Source organism: Sceloporus undulatus, chromosome 3 (genome assembly GCF_019175285.1).
Source record: "Sceloporus undulatus isolate JIND9_A2432 ecotype Alabama chromosome 3, SceUnd_v1.1, whole genome shotgun sequence".
NCBI classification, from domain to species: domain Eukaryota; kingdom Metazoa; phylum Chordata; class Lepidosauria; order Squamata; family Phrynosomatidae; genus Sceloporus; species Sceloporus undulatus.
The window spans coordinates 204710687-204727443 of record NC_056524.1 but is presented as its reverse complement, the minus strand read 5'-3'; the positions used below and the strand labels follow the sequence as shown (position 1 = coordinate 204727443).

General features: G+C 40.5%; 3 protein-coding genes across 9 annotated transcripts in view; all 3 read left to right on the top strand.

The window, feature by feature from the left end:
• PDCD4 (programmed cell death 4) overlaps nucleotides 1–16757 on the top strand; it is a 777136-nt gene that overhangs the window by 161777 nt on the left and 598602 nt on the right. The window lies entirely within an intron of this gene.
• DUSP5 (dual specificity phosphatase 5) overlaps nucleotides 1–16757 on the top strand; it is a 428280-nt gene that overhangs the window by 143614 nt on the left and 267909 nt on the right. The window lies entirely within an intron of this gene.
• The window catches only part of MXI1 (MAX interactor 1, dimerization protein), a 127913-nt gene that overhangs the window by 45165 nt on the left and 65991 nt on the right, over nucleotides 1–16757 (top strand). The window lies entirely within an intron of this gene.

Genomic DNA, 16757 nt, shown 5'->3' with positions numbered 1-16757 from the left:
TTTCTACTGCTCCAGAGAACAGGACCCGAAGCAATGGATGCAAGCTGCAGAAAAAGATATTCCACTTCAACATTAGGAGGAACTTCTGACAGTAAGGGCTGTTCAACAGTGGAACACACTCCCTCAGAGTGTGGTGGAGTCTCCTTCTTTGGACATCTTTAAGCAAAGGCTGGATGGCCATCTGTCAGGGATGCTTTGATTGAGACTTCCTGCATGGCAGGGGGTTGGACTGGATGGCCCTTGTGGATGGCTCTTCCAACTCTATGATTCTAGGATGTATCTTTTCTCAGTATGAGTATGAGGGAAAGCTCACATGTTCTTCAATGCCCTCTTTCCGCTCTCTGGGGTTACTTTATTCCTTCTGCTATCTGCAAAAGCTAGAACTTCTATCTTCTGTTCTCAGGCCTTTTCCTAACAAATTATTCTAAAAGGTACGTAATGGGAAATGCTGTTTCAGAACCAGTGATCCAATATTGAGAATATTTATGAATTATAATGTTTCAGAATGCAGAATTTGAGTGCTGTTTACAGAGCTCCATATGCATCTGGCAATGAGGCTGCAGTGAACATAGTGGTGTTAGTTTCTGAGCAGACAAGCATGGGCTTCTTCTGGGATTGGGTCAATCATTCCCTCCTTCATCTTGACCTATCTCACAAGGTGTGGTTGTGAGCATACAGTGAGGAGGAAAGACTATAAATGAGCTAATTGGAGAAAAGGCTATAGACACAAATAATAGACAAACACATTCATATAAATTCCCTGACCATAGTAGACATCACATTGGCATGTAACAAGCATAAAGCATCAAGAGAATGAATAGCTTGATAGGGGTATCCATAGTTGCATAGCCTCTAAGCTAGGTCAGATATGTATGGTAGGCTACAAAGCACCTATTTTGGTATGCTTAACACAGTTTATTAGATAGAAAAGCTTACTGAGGAATAAAGCAGAGTATGTGTGTTCCAGGAAAAATACATGTAATATTGTCAAGTGGAGTATTACTGCACTGACAAAAATAAATCCTCCCATACTTATGAATCAGTTGCTGAGGGCAATGTCTGACATCACTCTACTGTACTTTTTCTGAGAATGTATATATGGATCTGCAATAATGTAGACCAGAAGACTTTTCCATGTCTGCTGAGGCATGCACTGTTCATTCTAATTCACATATTTCCAGGCATACTTTCATGGATGTTCATGGCATAATTCTGAATAATTTGAAATAGCTATGAGTCAAAATGGGAGGTGAGAGGTATATTTCATGAACATTTTCTCCTTGTTTCTTGTAGAAATTTTTCATGCCCCTTTGTGAAAAGGATATAAAACTGTTTTGTTAGACAACAGTTAGCAGGCAGTGGTAGAGGGAATGGAACCTTATTGCCAAGGCTGATGTTCCTCTGCCCTAGTTCACAGGGTTGTTGTGAGCATGTTCAGCTGCATTCTGGCAATTTCTTACAGAAGCACATAGCTGCCCATATGAAAAGACATCCCACTGAAAGTAAATCTGTGCGGTCAGATGATTTTTGCATTGAAATTCCTGTCCTGACCTGGTTTATCATCTGTAAGAAGAAGAGAATTAGGGCAAAAGATGCATTCATTCATGCAGCCAGTGCAACTGCAGAGTGCTGCAGGATGGTGACCATCAGCCCGATTGCTTGGGATATGAACCTCTTGTTGTTTTTCTTTTCTGGTTTTTCAGAGGAAGAGTGTTTGTTTTTCATGATGTCATCCAAACTCTCCCTTGGCGCTGTGACCTTGTCCTGTTTGTGATCCCTGATTGGCTGGACTCTCAGCAGTTTGGGATCCTTTTTTAATGTTGTATTTGGATTTAAGGAGTAGAAGAAGGGTGAAACACTGAGTGTGAGTATTTGTGAAACACTGGGAAAAAGGAGGCATATTAGAAATACTTTTGCCCACTCCCAAACAGCTGTGTTTGCACTGCATCATTTGCATAGTGTTAGTTTTAAATGCAATGAAGCATTTGCCCAATTCAAACCCAGATGCCCACTGTCTCTTTTGTTCTGCAGTGTGCTATCTAATGCAGTAGCTTCAAGCTGTAGGCACTAGTATCTCTCTGTGCCCCCCCCTTTTAGAAAGAAAACTGGCAAGACTCTTGAGTGTATACTGTGTGTTGAAGATGTGCATATTGTGTACTGAAGATCTTCTGTAGGGAACAGCAATGATGCTGTACAAATGTGGGATGTTGCAGGATGGCACCACAGGAATGCATACTGTATATATGCATATATAAGTCTAGAAATTTTTGTCAAAAAATTGACTCCAAAAACCTGGATTGACTTTTCCACAGGTCAATGTAAGTCCTGTACTTTAACACCTATAAAAAAGGGAACCATCCTCTGATGAAAAGCAAGAGCATAATCTGTCCTAGATTCACTGACCCCCTTCTATTCTCTGATCCATTCAGCCTTTAGTGTGATCACAAACAGTGATGCCTGCTGTAATTTTATAAGTTCTCTGGCATTGTTTTCCTTTCCTTCATTCTTCAGATTCTTTGTTTCACACCACTAAATTTTACCCTCAATTTATTCATGGGTCAGATCAAAACCTATAATTTTAGCCCCAAAATTTGCCCTTGACTTATACTTGAGGCTGACTTATAGCCGAGTATATACGGCATATGTAACCTGATCTTATGCAGGTTTACTGCAAAATAAATCTCACTGTTTTAGTTGGGCTAACTCCTATGTAAGTGGACAACAGATTGCTATCTTGATTGATTTGATTTATTGTTGGCATTTATATCCTACCTTTGGATCAAACAGGTTCATAAGTGGCTTACAAAGTAATTAATCTTAAAACAGCAACAAAATACCAAATGAAAAGCAATAAGCAATTAGAAAAGTTACATAAAACTGCAAATAAAACAGTAGCGTTTTGTTGTCATTTAAAAGCCTTGATGATTACATCTGCTTTGGCTTTATTTCAGAAAAAAAAATTGTTTAAAAGCAGACACCAGTTGAAAACAAGGTCCTGATCCTGTCAATGTTCTTATGAATTAGGCCATTGCAGCTTCACTCCTGAATGTTAAGAGGTTGCACTACTTATCTGGAGGGATATTTTTGGTTGGTATGAATTGAGTAATATGGACAATAAATATCAAAGGATTTCTCCAAAAATTGTTCACAGATGTATTAGAAGGGAGTGTTGTAATGGATTTTTAGCTTCCTTTTTTGTCTGCTGAGAAGCAAAAAGTATGCTGACTTCCAGCCAAATTCCTAATCTTGCTTTTTTAACAGGCAGATTTAAAAAGATACTTGTCTTTTTTGACAGAAATGTTCCATCTTTCAATGTTCTTTGCCTGTTTTATGTGAACATTCATATAATCTCTTTTGATTGTTTGTTCTATCACTTAATATAATATAATATAATTTAATATTATTTGATCATAATGTTAGTGAATCATTTTTAGAAGTGTCTATTCATATCTTTTTAAAAAAGCCTTGGAACACTAACCACTACAGTTTAAATAAAGTAGAACAAGTAGAACTGTTGCTGTGTACTTTCAAATCATTTCTGACTTATGGTGAGTCTAAGGCGCACTTATTATGAGGTTTTCTTGACAAGTTTTTTCAGACGAGGGTTTGCCATTGCCATCTTCTGAGGCTGAGAATGTGTGACTTGGCCATGGTCACTCAGTGAGTTTCCCTGTTATCTACCTTAGTTATGGGTGATTCATGAACATTTCTCTGAAGTAAACAGACATGGGGTCCAAGTCAGCTTTACACTTCTGTGCATCATTGCTGGTCACTTCAGTGAGTGTGCATGATCCACAACTAACAGAACAGCAAATTCATTGCAATATAAATGCAGGCTGGCTAAATCTAGGAAGTAAACTGTGATTGGATCCAAGGATATAGACATGTTGGTATTTCTGTACCCTGATCTGTGGTGTACATGATTGGACTACATGTCTGGGTTCATTTAAATTGCTGGGTACTGATAGGGTAAATGAGCCACTGTACTTGAACATCACTGAGGCACCACAATATCCCCTCAACTTTTTGGAACTGATTGCAGTGCAGAGTTTGGAAATGTTACTTTTTTAGACTATTACTTCCTAGAATTCTCCCAACCAATATGGCCACTTAGAAAAAAAATAATGTTTTTAAGCTCTGGCACAATGAAAACAGCGGACTATTCTGTACAGAACCATTCCTTATGTTAGATGTGCCTCTTTTGCTTCTTCCTCTTTCGTCTTAAGAGGGATGAAGGCCTCTTAAATTCTTTGGCCAAGCAGATGTTTTTACACTATCCAGCCCACAAAAATATAGAGGTTATTCAGCTTCTCATAATGCCTGTTATATTCTTTTGCCAACCTCTGAGGCTGAGAGTCTGAGACTTGCCCAATGTCACCCAGTGAGTTTTCATGGCTGAACGGGGATTCAAAGAGTCACAGATCAATGCTCAAACCGCTCAACCGTGCTGACTCTAACAAGTGCAAATATTTGACAGAGTTTAAGTGTGAGAGGCAGATGTGTGTGTAACAACAAGTACCTGTTCTGCTTGAACTTTTATTCCAGATCCCTGTGGCAAAGAGAGAGTCTTGCAATAGGTGATGCTTTTTGACAGAACTAGGCTGCTCACTTCTACCCATATATTGTTCTTCCTGTTGGCCAAGAAAATAGGAGTTGTGTATATTGTGGAAATACATCTTGGCACCTTTCCTTGGTTTCTAACCCAAATGAAAGCCAGTTTGAAAGTGCTCACATTTCAACTGGTGCCCAAGCAAAAGGGCTGAATGTGTTGGTTGTGCAGTGAGATGACTGGATCTTTCTGTTACTCCAGCGCTAGAAATGACTGTTTTTCTACCAGAATCATGTGCAGAATTGGTTTATAGATAATCTTCTGTTCAAAACCCACCCTTTGGAGAAAAAAAACCACACTGATATTGTGCAGGGGTTAGACAGATTAGGATCAGGGAGATCCAGGCTCATAAGCTCACTCAGGCTGCATCGGCACTGCAGAATTAATGTAGTTCGACAGTGCTTTAACTGCTACAGCTCAATGCTATGGAATTCTGGGGTTTCTAGTTTATTGTGTCACCAGCGCTCTCTGACAGGGTGTAAATATCCCACAAAACTACAAATCCTAGAATTCCACAGCACAGAGCCATGGCAGTTAAAGCAGTGTCAAACTGCATTAATTCTGCCATCCAGATGCAGCCTCAGTCAGAAAGTGTCCTAGCTGACATTGGCCCAGTCAGGTTTTTTTGACCTAATTGTCTATAAGTGCCTTGAACTCCAAGTGATCTAACATGACCTCCATACTTGGAGGCAGCACAACTTTCCTGGATGTCTGAAAGCAGCCTGATACTCCTATCAGGTTGATCACAGGCGACCAGCTGCAGGAGCCACCCTTCATTATCAGAAGTGGACTACATCTATTTCTTAGAAAAGTGATCTTTGCTGTTGCTAGGCTTCCTGGTCAGAGTTAGTGATTGGCTATTTAGTTTTATGCCTACAAAACAGGAAAGGTAGTTCCTCTTTCTGTGGGCCTGACTGTATGCTCTTATTGCTGGAAAGAATGTTCGTCATGTGCCTTCAGGTTGACTATTATTTATGGCCACCCTCTCCTAGGGTTTTCTTGGTGAGATTTATTCAGAGTGGGTTTGCCATTGCATTTGCCTAAGACTGGGACTTATCCAAGGTCACCCAGTGACTTTTCATGGCTGAGCAAAGATTCAGCCCTTGTCTCCTGGAATCTCATTCCAGTACTCAGATCATTGCTCCATGGTGGCTGGAGAGGATGTGCAGATCAATTAGTCCAACAAATTCTAGGAGATTCTTAACCAAGTAACCAAGACTACTGCCCTGGGTCATTCCAAGGTGAGAATATGTACTAGAAGAGCAACAATGCTATTTATCCTAAGACATATAAAGGATAAATATTCCTTTTAGAAGGAAAATCCAGATAGCTTAGAAGAAGTTAGGCCAGATGAACAAAATCCATCACTGGTCTAACTCTGGAAAGGGTTTTGTATTTACTTTAAATGGTGATGTTTTGTTTCTCAGTGGAAAAACAAACTACTAAATAAATAAATAAATAAAGTTGTTGCTGTATCATAGAACTCTCGAACATAACTGAGCCCTCTCTGTGCCTGGGTCCTAAACATCTGCTTCAGGAAAATAAGGCATAAATCCTTCCTCTACTTCTTTCAAAGCCAGCCCTGCACTTGTAGAAATTGACCCATGGCATTTCTTACTCCCAGTGTTCAACAGATGGCATCACAAGTGAAGTGCAACTGATCTACTAGCCACCATTGTGGCCACCATATTCAAAACTGCTTTGGTAAATAATATGATCAACTGATCTGGATCAATAATGTAAATTATTTATACTACTCAGGGTCATGGCTCACTTTGGATACCAGGCCAGCTGTGGTGTCAGACTTCAACCTTGCTTCTTTGCTTGGTTTCTGGATGGTGAAACCTTTTTTTGGTATTCCCTTCCTGCCCAATTACGAATCCATACCACAGTATTTTAGCATTAGTCTTTATTGGTTTCAGTTTCTGGATGAGGAGTACTCAGAAGGACAACAAAGAATTTTGTCATGCAGTATATTTTAGAAGAGACCCATTTATCCCTCTATGTGGTAGACCTTGGGGTCACACTAGAAGTGATTACTGCAGTTCCATCCATGAAGACAAGGAGATTGCCCTGTCACATTACACTGAAAGAGGGAAGGAAGTTTGATTTTAAGAACAGAAGGGGCTGCAGACTCCTTGGTAGCAATGAAAGGTGAGGAGTTTGGGCTCCCCATTTTGCCCAGTGTGTGCCTTCCACTAGCTCCTCTGTCTTACCATCTTTCTTCCTCAGCTGAGCTCTAATCTAAATGTGGGCTTCCTCTGTACCAAGTTTGGCAACTTCAGTTTCCCAGCAGAGAAGGGCCTAAACATCCTAATAGTGGGTAGTCATGAGCCAGTCATGAGCTTCATGCCCAGTAACGTCCTTCCGACACCCTTTTATGGGGCTGGCCATATGGGCCATGTGGAGGCTATTGGGGCAGCCATCTTGCCCATGTGGAGGCCACTGGGGGCCATCTTGCTCACGGGGACGCTGATGGAAGCTGCCATCATGCTCTTGCCGATGGCAGCCGCCATCTTGCCTCCGACTGCTCCAGAGGCAAAAATGGTGCCAATAATGGCCATCGTCGGGGCACCCATAGCGAGGATACCCCCAGCCCTCTACCAGCACAACAGCCCAGGGCCCAGCGAGCATCAGTGCAAGGGACCTGAGCGGGCTTGCCCAGGCTGGGGACAAGGGGCCCATCGCTTCCCAGGGGGGGGGGGCACCGGCAACAGACAGACCCCTCAGGGCCTGGCTTCTTTCTCCCAGAGCCAATCCACACCCAACTTAGGGTCAAGAGGGGATAGGGAAGAGACCTCTGTCTCTGACTCTGAGACTGATATGTCTTACCAGCCCCCAGCCAAATGCTGCAAGCAGGCCATAGGCGCCTTAAAGCGCAAACGCTCCATTTCTTTCCATTCCTCTAATGAGGATTATACAGAAGGGAGTTATGAAACTATAGTTTCTGAGTCTGAGGAGGGGGAATTGTCTGAAGAAGAGGGGAAAGCTGATAGGGATGCCCCATCCTCTTCACGTTTGTTTCGAGTAGAGGACTTTCCTCTACTTCTGAAAAAGACAACTAAAACCCTGGGCATTAGTCTCCCCACGGGTCAAGCACCAATAGAAGACTCTGACCTTCCCAGAGTGGGAGAGGAATTGTTTCCTGTTACAGCTCTTCGGTTCATGAGATCCCTTGTCCCTACACTTTAATGCAGATTATCAGGGATGAGTGGAGCAGACCAGCGGCTGGTCGCCCCAACCATAATGCTGTTAGGAAATTATATAATTTCCAACAGGCTGTTATGGATAAACTCAAAGTGCCACTGGTTGACTCCCTGGTGTCAGCCTTGGTTTCATCAGCGGTGTTCAGCAGGGATGGCAAGGACACACTGAGAAATGCAGAAGGTAGGAGAACTGAAGCAGCTCTCCAGTGCACCCACAAAGCAGTCTCTACGGCAATCAGGGACGTGGCTGCAGAATCTAAGGTCACACACACCACCCTCCAGTGGACTAGAGATTTGTTAGAGACAGTTCCAGCCACTGACACCAAAATAAGACAAACATTAACAAAATTATCAAAGCCAATGCCTTTGTGGCTGATGGCACCCTGGACGCAGTACAGTTCTGTGCCGGGGCCAGGCATCAGTGGTAGCAGTTAGGTGACAATTCTGGTTGAAGAACTGGAATGTTGACACCAAATCAAAATAAAATTTGGCTTTCACTCCCTTCCTAGGCACTAAATTGTTTGGCGAGTCCCTCGAACCAGTCCTTGTCGAAGGCAAGGACAAAAAGAAGGCCCTGCCTTTGGGGAAAAAAGAGAGAAGACAAAAAGCAGTTCAAGCAGGAACGCTCTTCCTTTTGCCAATCTACATCCTTTTCTTCCTCTTAGCTTTAGTGGCAATTTGGAAGGCCACACACTGCCACTCCTTATATATTTAAGCTTTATTTTGGAAATTGTATTTATTAAAAATGTCCCCCAAACATTTCACTATATTTTTAGTTTCCACTGGGCTGGTTTAGGCCAGGAGAGGCCTTTTTTTTTTTTTTTTGGCAAGGAGGAAGTAAACCAGAATTTGTTTTGATGAAAGATATTTTATCTTTAGTTCTGGGCACCACAATTCAAGAAGGATGTTGGCAAGCTGGAGCATGTCCAAAGGAGGGTGACCAAAATGGAGAAATGTCTGGAAACTATGACCTATGAGGAGTGGCTTTGAGAGCTGGCTATGTTTAGCCTGGAGAACAGAAGGTTAAGGGTGACATGATAGCCCTGTTTAAATATTTGAAAGGATGTCATATTGAGGTTGGAATAAGCTTGTTTTCTGCTGCTGCAGAGACTAGGACATGGAGTAATGGATTCAAGCTACAGGAAAATAGAGTTCACCTCAACTTTAGGAAGAACTTCCTGATGGTAAGAGCTGTTCGACATTGGAACATATTCCCTCAGAGAGTAGTGAACTCTTCTTTTTTGGAGGTTTTTAAGCAGAGGCTGAATGGCCATCTGTTGGGGTACTTAGATTGTGAGTTCTTGCATGGCAGAATGGGGATGGACTGGATGGCCCTCGGAGTATCTTCCAACTCCATGATTCTATCATCTGGCAAAAACAAGTCAAAAAGATGACATTCATTCAATTTTCTTGTAATCTCTCAACCTGGAATGTGAACATGGGAAGCAAGTTAAGAATACTACTAACAGTCTTGATTTTTTTTATGTATAAACTGAATGTATATAATCAGTTTTGACAGAGAAAGTATTACCTTCTTATAAATCTACTTGCTGCAGCAGTTTTAAAAATGAATCTTGATATAATGTGGTCATTGCCTTGTTTGTCTTTGATGATGCCATCTCTTTTTCATAGGTATGAACAAAGTCCCTAGTTTATGATTATTTTTTGGAATGGCTATATTATCTGTAATAAATGATGTAGTACCAGGGCCCTACTCACTTTCTTGAGTATAGAGATTCTTCAAATATTTACAAATAGTCATATAAACCACTACAAAATGGTTACCTCGAAGGCCTGCCTAGTCACAGCAGGTATGCCATGTGTCCAAGAACACATTTATAGCAGTGGCTAGATCTGATCTACATCTTCCACATGTTTGGCCATTCATAGCACAATAAAACACTTTATTTCCCGGGGAAAAAACCGATGATGCTCAGAGAAACATTATTCCTTCTCTCCACCTACAAAAGCCAAGTCATGTCCAAATGACACACAAACCCTGAGGCAAAATACCCCCTCACACACACACCTAAACATTCAGGGAACCTCTAACTCAAAAAAATTAGACTAAATGTCCCGGCCAACAAAACAAAATCACATCACAGGCAGTGTGCATATATACACAGACAGCCAAAGGACAGACCCCCTTCCAAGCAGTATTTTCAAATACAAATAAAAGCCCAGGATTTTTTCTTTTGTTTCATTTTGTATAATCTGTTATGTCCTATTTATGTTTCTTTGGGTTTTTATATGTTCAAAGTTTGTATTAATATGCTAATAAAATACATGTGTAAAAAAAATAGGCAACATGACACACCAGGCACCATCCATCCCCAGCACACAAATGAATTTCGGGCAGCTGGCCCAACGCACCAAAGCATAGGGATCCAGGAAAATCAACTGGACATGCTCAATATGCTCCTCTTCAAGTTTATCAAATAGCAGTGCAGTTCCATTTCCCCTTCCCTTTAAAAAAAAAAACAGAGACAGATAGAAAACATTGGCTTCCCTCTGGCTGCTCCTCCCAATTATCTTTCCTTCCTTTGAGGGGAAAAGGTAGGAGAAAGAAAAAAGGTACGTTTCTTTTTCTGACATAAAAACTGTACCCTCCAACATTTTACAAATGAAAACCAGGATACACAAGGCCAACCAATATCAGTGTGTGGTCAAGAGGGCAAAAGTTATTAATGAGAAGAACACAGAAGTTGGGAGAGGCATCAGAAGTTGGCTTTTGCCCAAGCCTACTGGAAAGGGCACAATGCTTTTCTTTCCTTTTCCTCCTGCTGAGTTACTTGAAGGCATACTATTTTTGCATTTTGAACCCCATTTACACCTACTGAAGTAAAATGAAGATTATTATTATTATTATTCATATTATTATGAAGCGCTGTAAATGAAGGGGGAAAGTGGAAGGAGGAGAGCAAAACTTGGACATTTGTTGAAGCAGGTGAAAATGTGAGATAACGGAAGGTTAATGGGACTGTCCCTGCCAAATCAGGACAGTTGGAGTATATGGAAAGAGTATAAGTCCCATAACCCATTGGAGCAAGGGCCCCTGCGTGTACTTGGAGGAAGGTATCTGGAGATACAGGTGCACCTGTTGGCTAAATTAAAGCCCAAACCCTTCCTGCAGCCTTCAGTTCTAAAATACAAAGTATTGGGGGGGGGGGGGTTAAAAAGAAGAAGCGAGAGGCCAGTTTGTATAATGCCAGCACCAGGAACCACATTCATTTGCTACAATGTCTGTTGAGAAAGCAGATTTTACCCAGGGAAATCACATCAAAATACCATAATCACAAAAAAAAGCCCCACTCTTTTGTCGGACTGCCCATCCCTCCCTAAACACATCATTTCTTAGGGGTAGTGTTTTGTTCTTATGAGTTCATATGCAGATTTCCAGTTTATAAACCAACAAAGAAAAGCAGTTGATAAATGTCGTGGGTAGAGTTTGGCCCTCCTGCATTCTGAATTATATGCAGACAGTGAAATTGTTGATCTTTCTGCTGATAGTGGTGAAAAATTATAGTATTATAGATTTATACAAACCCTTCAAGACTCTTTCCCTAGCCGTATAATCTAGTGAAAATAGACGGTATTTCACTTAATGCCCTCTACTCTGATGGATGTAAAAGTTATTCTTTTATGTCTCAATCCACAGTTATGCTTTTATATGTCATTCCACAGCTTCTGTGCTTATATCAGTGTTAGAACTTCTCTTCCTGGCTAGCCTGATCAACCAAAAGAGGTAAAAAAACAAAATGGTTAACATCTTGTGACAAGAATTCTAGCTGTTTATTTGCATAAGGATTTTATACAACTTTACTGTAAAGCCTACCAAGTGGAAGAAAAACAGTGAAAACAAAAATGTGTAAGCTGACAATAAAAGCATTATTCAAAACAATAAAACCCACTAAAAACAGTTTAAAAGCTCAAGTTAAAAGGATGTATCTTGACACCTTTTCTAAAACCCATGAGAATTAAGTTTGATTTGTGATTCTGTAGCAAGTATATTCCACTATTTGGAAGTTGTTCAGAGGAAATCAGAGCTTAGAGAAGCTACCTTTTTGGGTCTATGTCTTCCAGAATGCCTAAGCTAGCCAGGACCACTGGCCTAACTGCCTAAGTAGTTCTAGGAGTTGTAGATCAAAAAATAAAAATAGTCAGGCTCTGGTAAAAAGTCCTTTCATGCATGTCTATGAAGTGGGTCTGCACAAGCAATGGTTCCCTCGTGTGTTAAAGCCAGCAAGTTTTACTCCTTGGAGAAACTTCTGCATGTGGCTACAGCACTCCAGTGAATTTTTAAATACGTGTAAAGAGATACCTGTGACCTGTAACAAATTGCCAAGATTGCTTGCTGCTCCAACTAAGCATTGCTTTCTGTACGTCTATAGAGGTTAACTTTGGCTATTCACAAGCCTGTATTTCTAAAGGTCGTTTTCCCATCCCCAGGAACACCATATTTATTTAAATAAAGAAAGTGGGTTAAGAAGATGTATTATTTACATTGCCTTGCTTGTGCTGAAAACTTGACGTTGCTTAATATTTCAGTAACACATTATTAGCAAAAGTCTAGGCTGGCAGCACTGCTCAGAGAATCCTGAGAGCTGTTTCATAACCTGAGTGATATATTGGCCTTCAAACTGCAGTGGTATATCACAGCCATTGTGTTGCATGTCTGCTGCACACCAGGTGACATGGGACCTCACATTTTCGCATAATGTTCCAGCATGTGGAAGTCCAAAATTGGCTTCTCTTGAGTTCCTGTTTGTTTTAGTGAATCTGGTACAGCTGCAGAATTGTGGCTTATGTCCCATTTTGACATTCACTCATTACTGTAGGAGACTTTTAACGTTTCTTCCCTAACTGGAGTTCTAAGGTTTGTTGGGGGGGGGGGAACCAAGAATGGAGAGAGAAAAAGAGAGACTGTCTGACCTTTCTTTTTTACCACATATTTCTGCAAATGATCTGATATGCAGTGATTTTAAGCTACCTCCCACTTGATGTAGATAAGTAAGTTTCCTGCCTTACATAACAATATCCAAATTGAAAAAGACAATGGACTGGATACAAAGAAACATGAGCAGAACAAGTTGGCTTGTTAATGCCCTTCCGTGAACTTTTGTGCAGTCACTACAGGAAACACTTGGTGCAACAAGGAATCTAGAGCTGCAAGGGGATTGTACAATTACATGCCTCTACGCTTTGCACACTGAAAGACATAAGGCTTACAGGGTGGAACTGTGAGCCACAGATCTCAGAGATTTTAAAGCAGCCTTCTTGCAAATGTTTCCAGGCCTCCTGCAAGGGTTTATAAGTGAGAAACCAAATGTGTTTGCTTGCATTAGGGCTTGAATCGCTCATGGGTGAAGAAATGGTACAAAGTGATAGCAATCTCAACTCTTCTAGTGCTGGTTCTTATGTTGCAGGGTAGCACCAGTGCACAAGAGGAAGATGTTGCCATGCTTTGAGGAACCCCGAGGATTGCAGAAGTGCAAATAATCTGGAGGATAGGGGGAATTCCACAAAAGTGTAAATTGAATAGGAAGGAACTCCACTAAAGGGAGGATCTACAACAGCCCAGTAGCGTTGCCAAAGTGAAAACTGGAGAGGGCTCTTGTACCTTTCCTTGTTTAGACAAGGAAATTTCAGTGTGTGTGCTTTGTGCAACCAGCTAACAAGCAACACCTGAAATATCTGTTTTTGCACATTTATTAGAAAGGCTCACTCCAGTTTTCACTCTGGCAACCCTAGAGCTTGGTAAGGACTCAACATGCTCTGAGGGGACAGAATACTGAACAATTAGTGGGAGAAGAGATGAGAAACTGGAATAGAATACAATGTGTGAAAACTCTCAACAGAATCACAGACAACTGCTACATTATCTTTCTAGGCCTGCTTGTTTCTATAAGAAACAGTCTGACCTATAGAATCCAGAGGAGTAAAACAGAAAATTATCTGGAGTAAGCAAGAAAAAAAACATGTCTGAATTTTAATTCATTTTGCAGTTACCAAGCTCTTCTGCTAAGAAGATCCAAGTCAGACAGCTTGAAGATATTTATTGATTCTATGATTTTTAATTTTTGGCATTGGACACAAGTGAAGGTACAGCTAGACATGAAGGATGGAACCAGCAAATGAACTACTTCCAGTGCGATTGTCTTTTCTCCCACTCTTGGATATATTGTGATGAGATGAAATGTGATCCTCATAGCTCATAAGTATTAATCAAATAAAGTATCTATCTGTCCAGACAGACACATACACATATATATATATACATTTTATCTCTTTCTTTCTTTTACATGGCACTTCTTTTGATCTGCAAGGTGATAATCGGCACCTCACCTACTTAGACTGCATCTACACTACAGAATTAATGCAGTTTGACACTCTTTTAACTGCCATGTTATGGAATTGTGGAATTTGTAGGTTTGTGAGATATTTAGCCTTTCTCTGTCAGAGAGATCACAACAAACTACAAATCACAGGATTCCATAGAATGGAACCATGAAAGTTAAAGTGCATTAATTCTGCAGTGTGTTAGCAGCCTCAGTTTCAGCAGCGACTCAACATCAGATGACCTTAAACCATTCACTGATGTGATACATTTTAAAACTACACCCAAAGATTATGACCATGATGAGAGTGCCTTGCCTGAGAGAGCTATTTTTGATGCAGGGCTGTTTCGTGCCTTCTTTGGTGAAGGCTTAGTTATCCTTGTCGAGTGTGCAGCTACCTGGTAAAAGAAAAAAACTAGGAACAGTAAATTTTGATTGGGGTTAGCCCTCAAGATCAGCATGGTCTTGTAAAAATGGAAAGACCAGACTGTAAAACAGTGGAACAAAATTCAGTGCAAAAGTAAATTGTTGGCATTGTGTGGGCCAAATGGTGGCATATAGCTTGCTTTGCCCTAGTACTGCTGTAGGGAAATCTAAGCATTATGGTGAATCATGACTAAATGTGAGCAAGGGTGAGATGATCTTGTACAAAAATTAAGCATTTGGGGGCTTGTCTGCTCCTAAGCTCTTTACTCCCTACTTCTGGTTTGACTGTGTACCTCTGTGTGCACATATGGTATAAGTGCAGTGGACCCTTGGTATCCTCTGGAGTTTTCTTCCAGGACTCCTTGTGGATAACAAAAACCGTGGAGGTTCAAGTCCCTTTAAATAAAATGGTGTAGTAAAATAGCCTCTCCTATATAAAATAGAAAAATCATGGTTTGTGTTTTGGAATTTGTATATTTTTGGAACATTTTTAAGCCATGGATGGCAATCTATAGAAGGCTGACTGTAGTAAATTTAGTGCTTATAAAACTGATGGATAATGTCCTATGTCAGTATGAATGGTTATATAGTTTTTCTATAACAAGAGTCTGAATGTCACTGCATTAAATGATTATATAGACCCAGACAGCCTCACAGGATCATTAAGAGTTTTGATTTAGGTTTCTGCTAAAGACTGTTATAAACATACAATTAAGTTTCTGGAGAACAGCAACATTTCTGAAATGAGAATTCCAGTTATCCCTGAAGTTGCCAAGAACACTAGATGTATTTCAAAATGTTTTCTATTTTAGGGATTGTTCCTCGTAAAAGCCTGAAAGGATATATTTAGCAGCTGCAGAAGTCCCCCACCACCACCTTTCCTCCCTCTTGTCTTGTCTGGGAAAGTTCCTACTATTTTATTTTATGCCAATATGGTTATAAATCACAGGAGAAATTAGCCAGCTTCATGACAAGATGGCGGCCCTCCTTAGTTGTGGTGTTATGATAGAAGGGAGATAAGTAATAAAAAGTCTCCTGTGTGTGAGAAATAGGGAGAGCCTGCTGTTTTAATTTTGTTCCCAGCGGTGGACCGAACTTTGTTCTTTCAGCGCCAACCTTGATGACTGGCTTCATTATAATGTAGGAATTCAATCCCTTGCATATCTTTGGGTTTGTAATGCTTAATGGAGTCTCCAGGAAGAGGGAGACATACAGTAAATAAAACTAATAATACACTAATGAAATTTGCACAGAGATTGCTCCAAATGAATAAGTTCATTACAGTGTGAGTTTTTCTTCTTGGTCTTTAAACACTGTTGTTTGACATGTAGTTCAGAGGGATTTCATTTGGGTTTTTGAGGGGGCACGAGCAGAACAAGAGTGTTTTTCACTCTTATTTAATTGTGAGCACCTTGGCTGAAAAACAAGTTGTATGAATAGGCATAGGGTATTAAAATACTTTCAGAAATTTTATTTTCCCATGTGCAGAATAAAAATCTGTGGCCAGTATTCTGATCACCAATAGCTATTATGGAGGGTCAGAAGAAAATTGAGCAGTGATGCAGCTATGACATGCCACTGAATTCAGACAGACATTTTAAAACCAATCAAAAAGAGCTCAAAATGGTGGAGAAGAATTCCCTTTTTAAAAAAGCTTAAGAAAACTCCAAGGAGACAAGGAGGGTTTGGTTCGGTTCCAGCACCCCCCATAGATACTAAAATTTGTGGATGCTCAAGTCCCATTAAATACAATGGCATAACAAAATGGGCCCTATATATAAAATGGCAAAATCAAGGTTTGCCTTTTGGAATTTATTTTTAGGGAATATTTTCAAGCCATAGATGCTTGAATCCATGGATAAAGAATCTGTGGAGGCCGACTATATACTGGTTAAACAGGCCTATTCTATTTGAGATGAATATATAGATTTAGGTGATTATTTGGCCTAAATTGACCTCTTAAACACACACACACCATTGCAAACCTCTAAGAGATTAGCCTACTCAGGTCTTGCTAACTCAGGGCGGTTACTTGCTTACTTGAGTCCATCCCCCTGTAATGCAGATTCCCTCCTTTCCTACTGTTTTCCACATTTCCAAGCTTTATATGTTATGCTTTTACAATGTCCATACATTCGAATTAATCTTGCTTCATTACATTATCATGATGCAGACCAA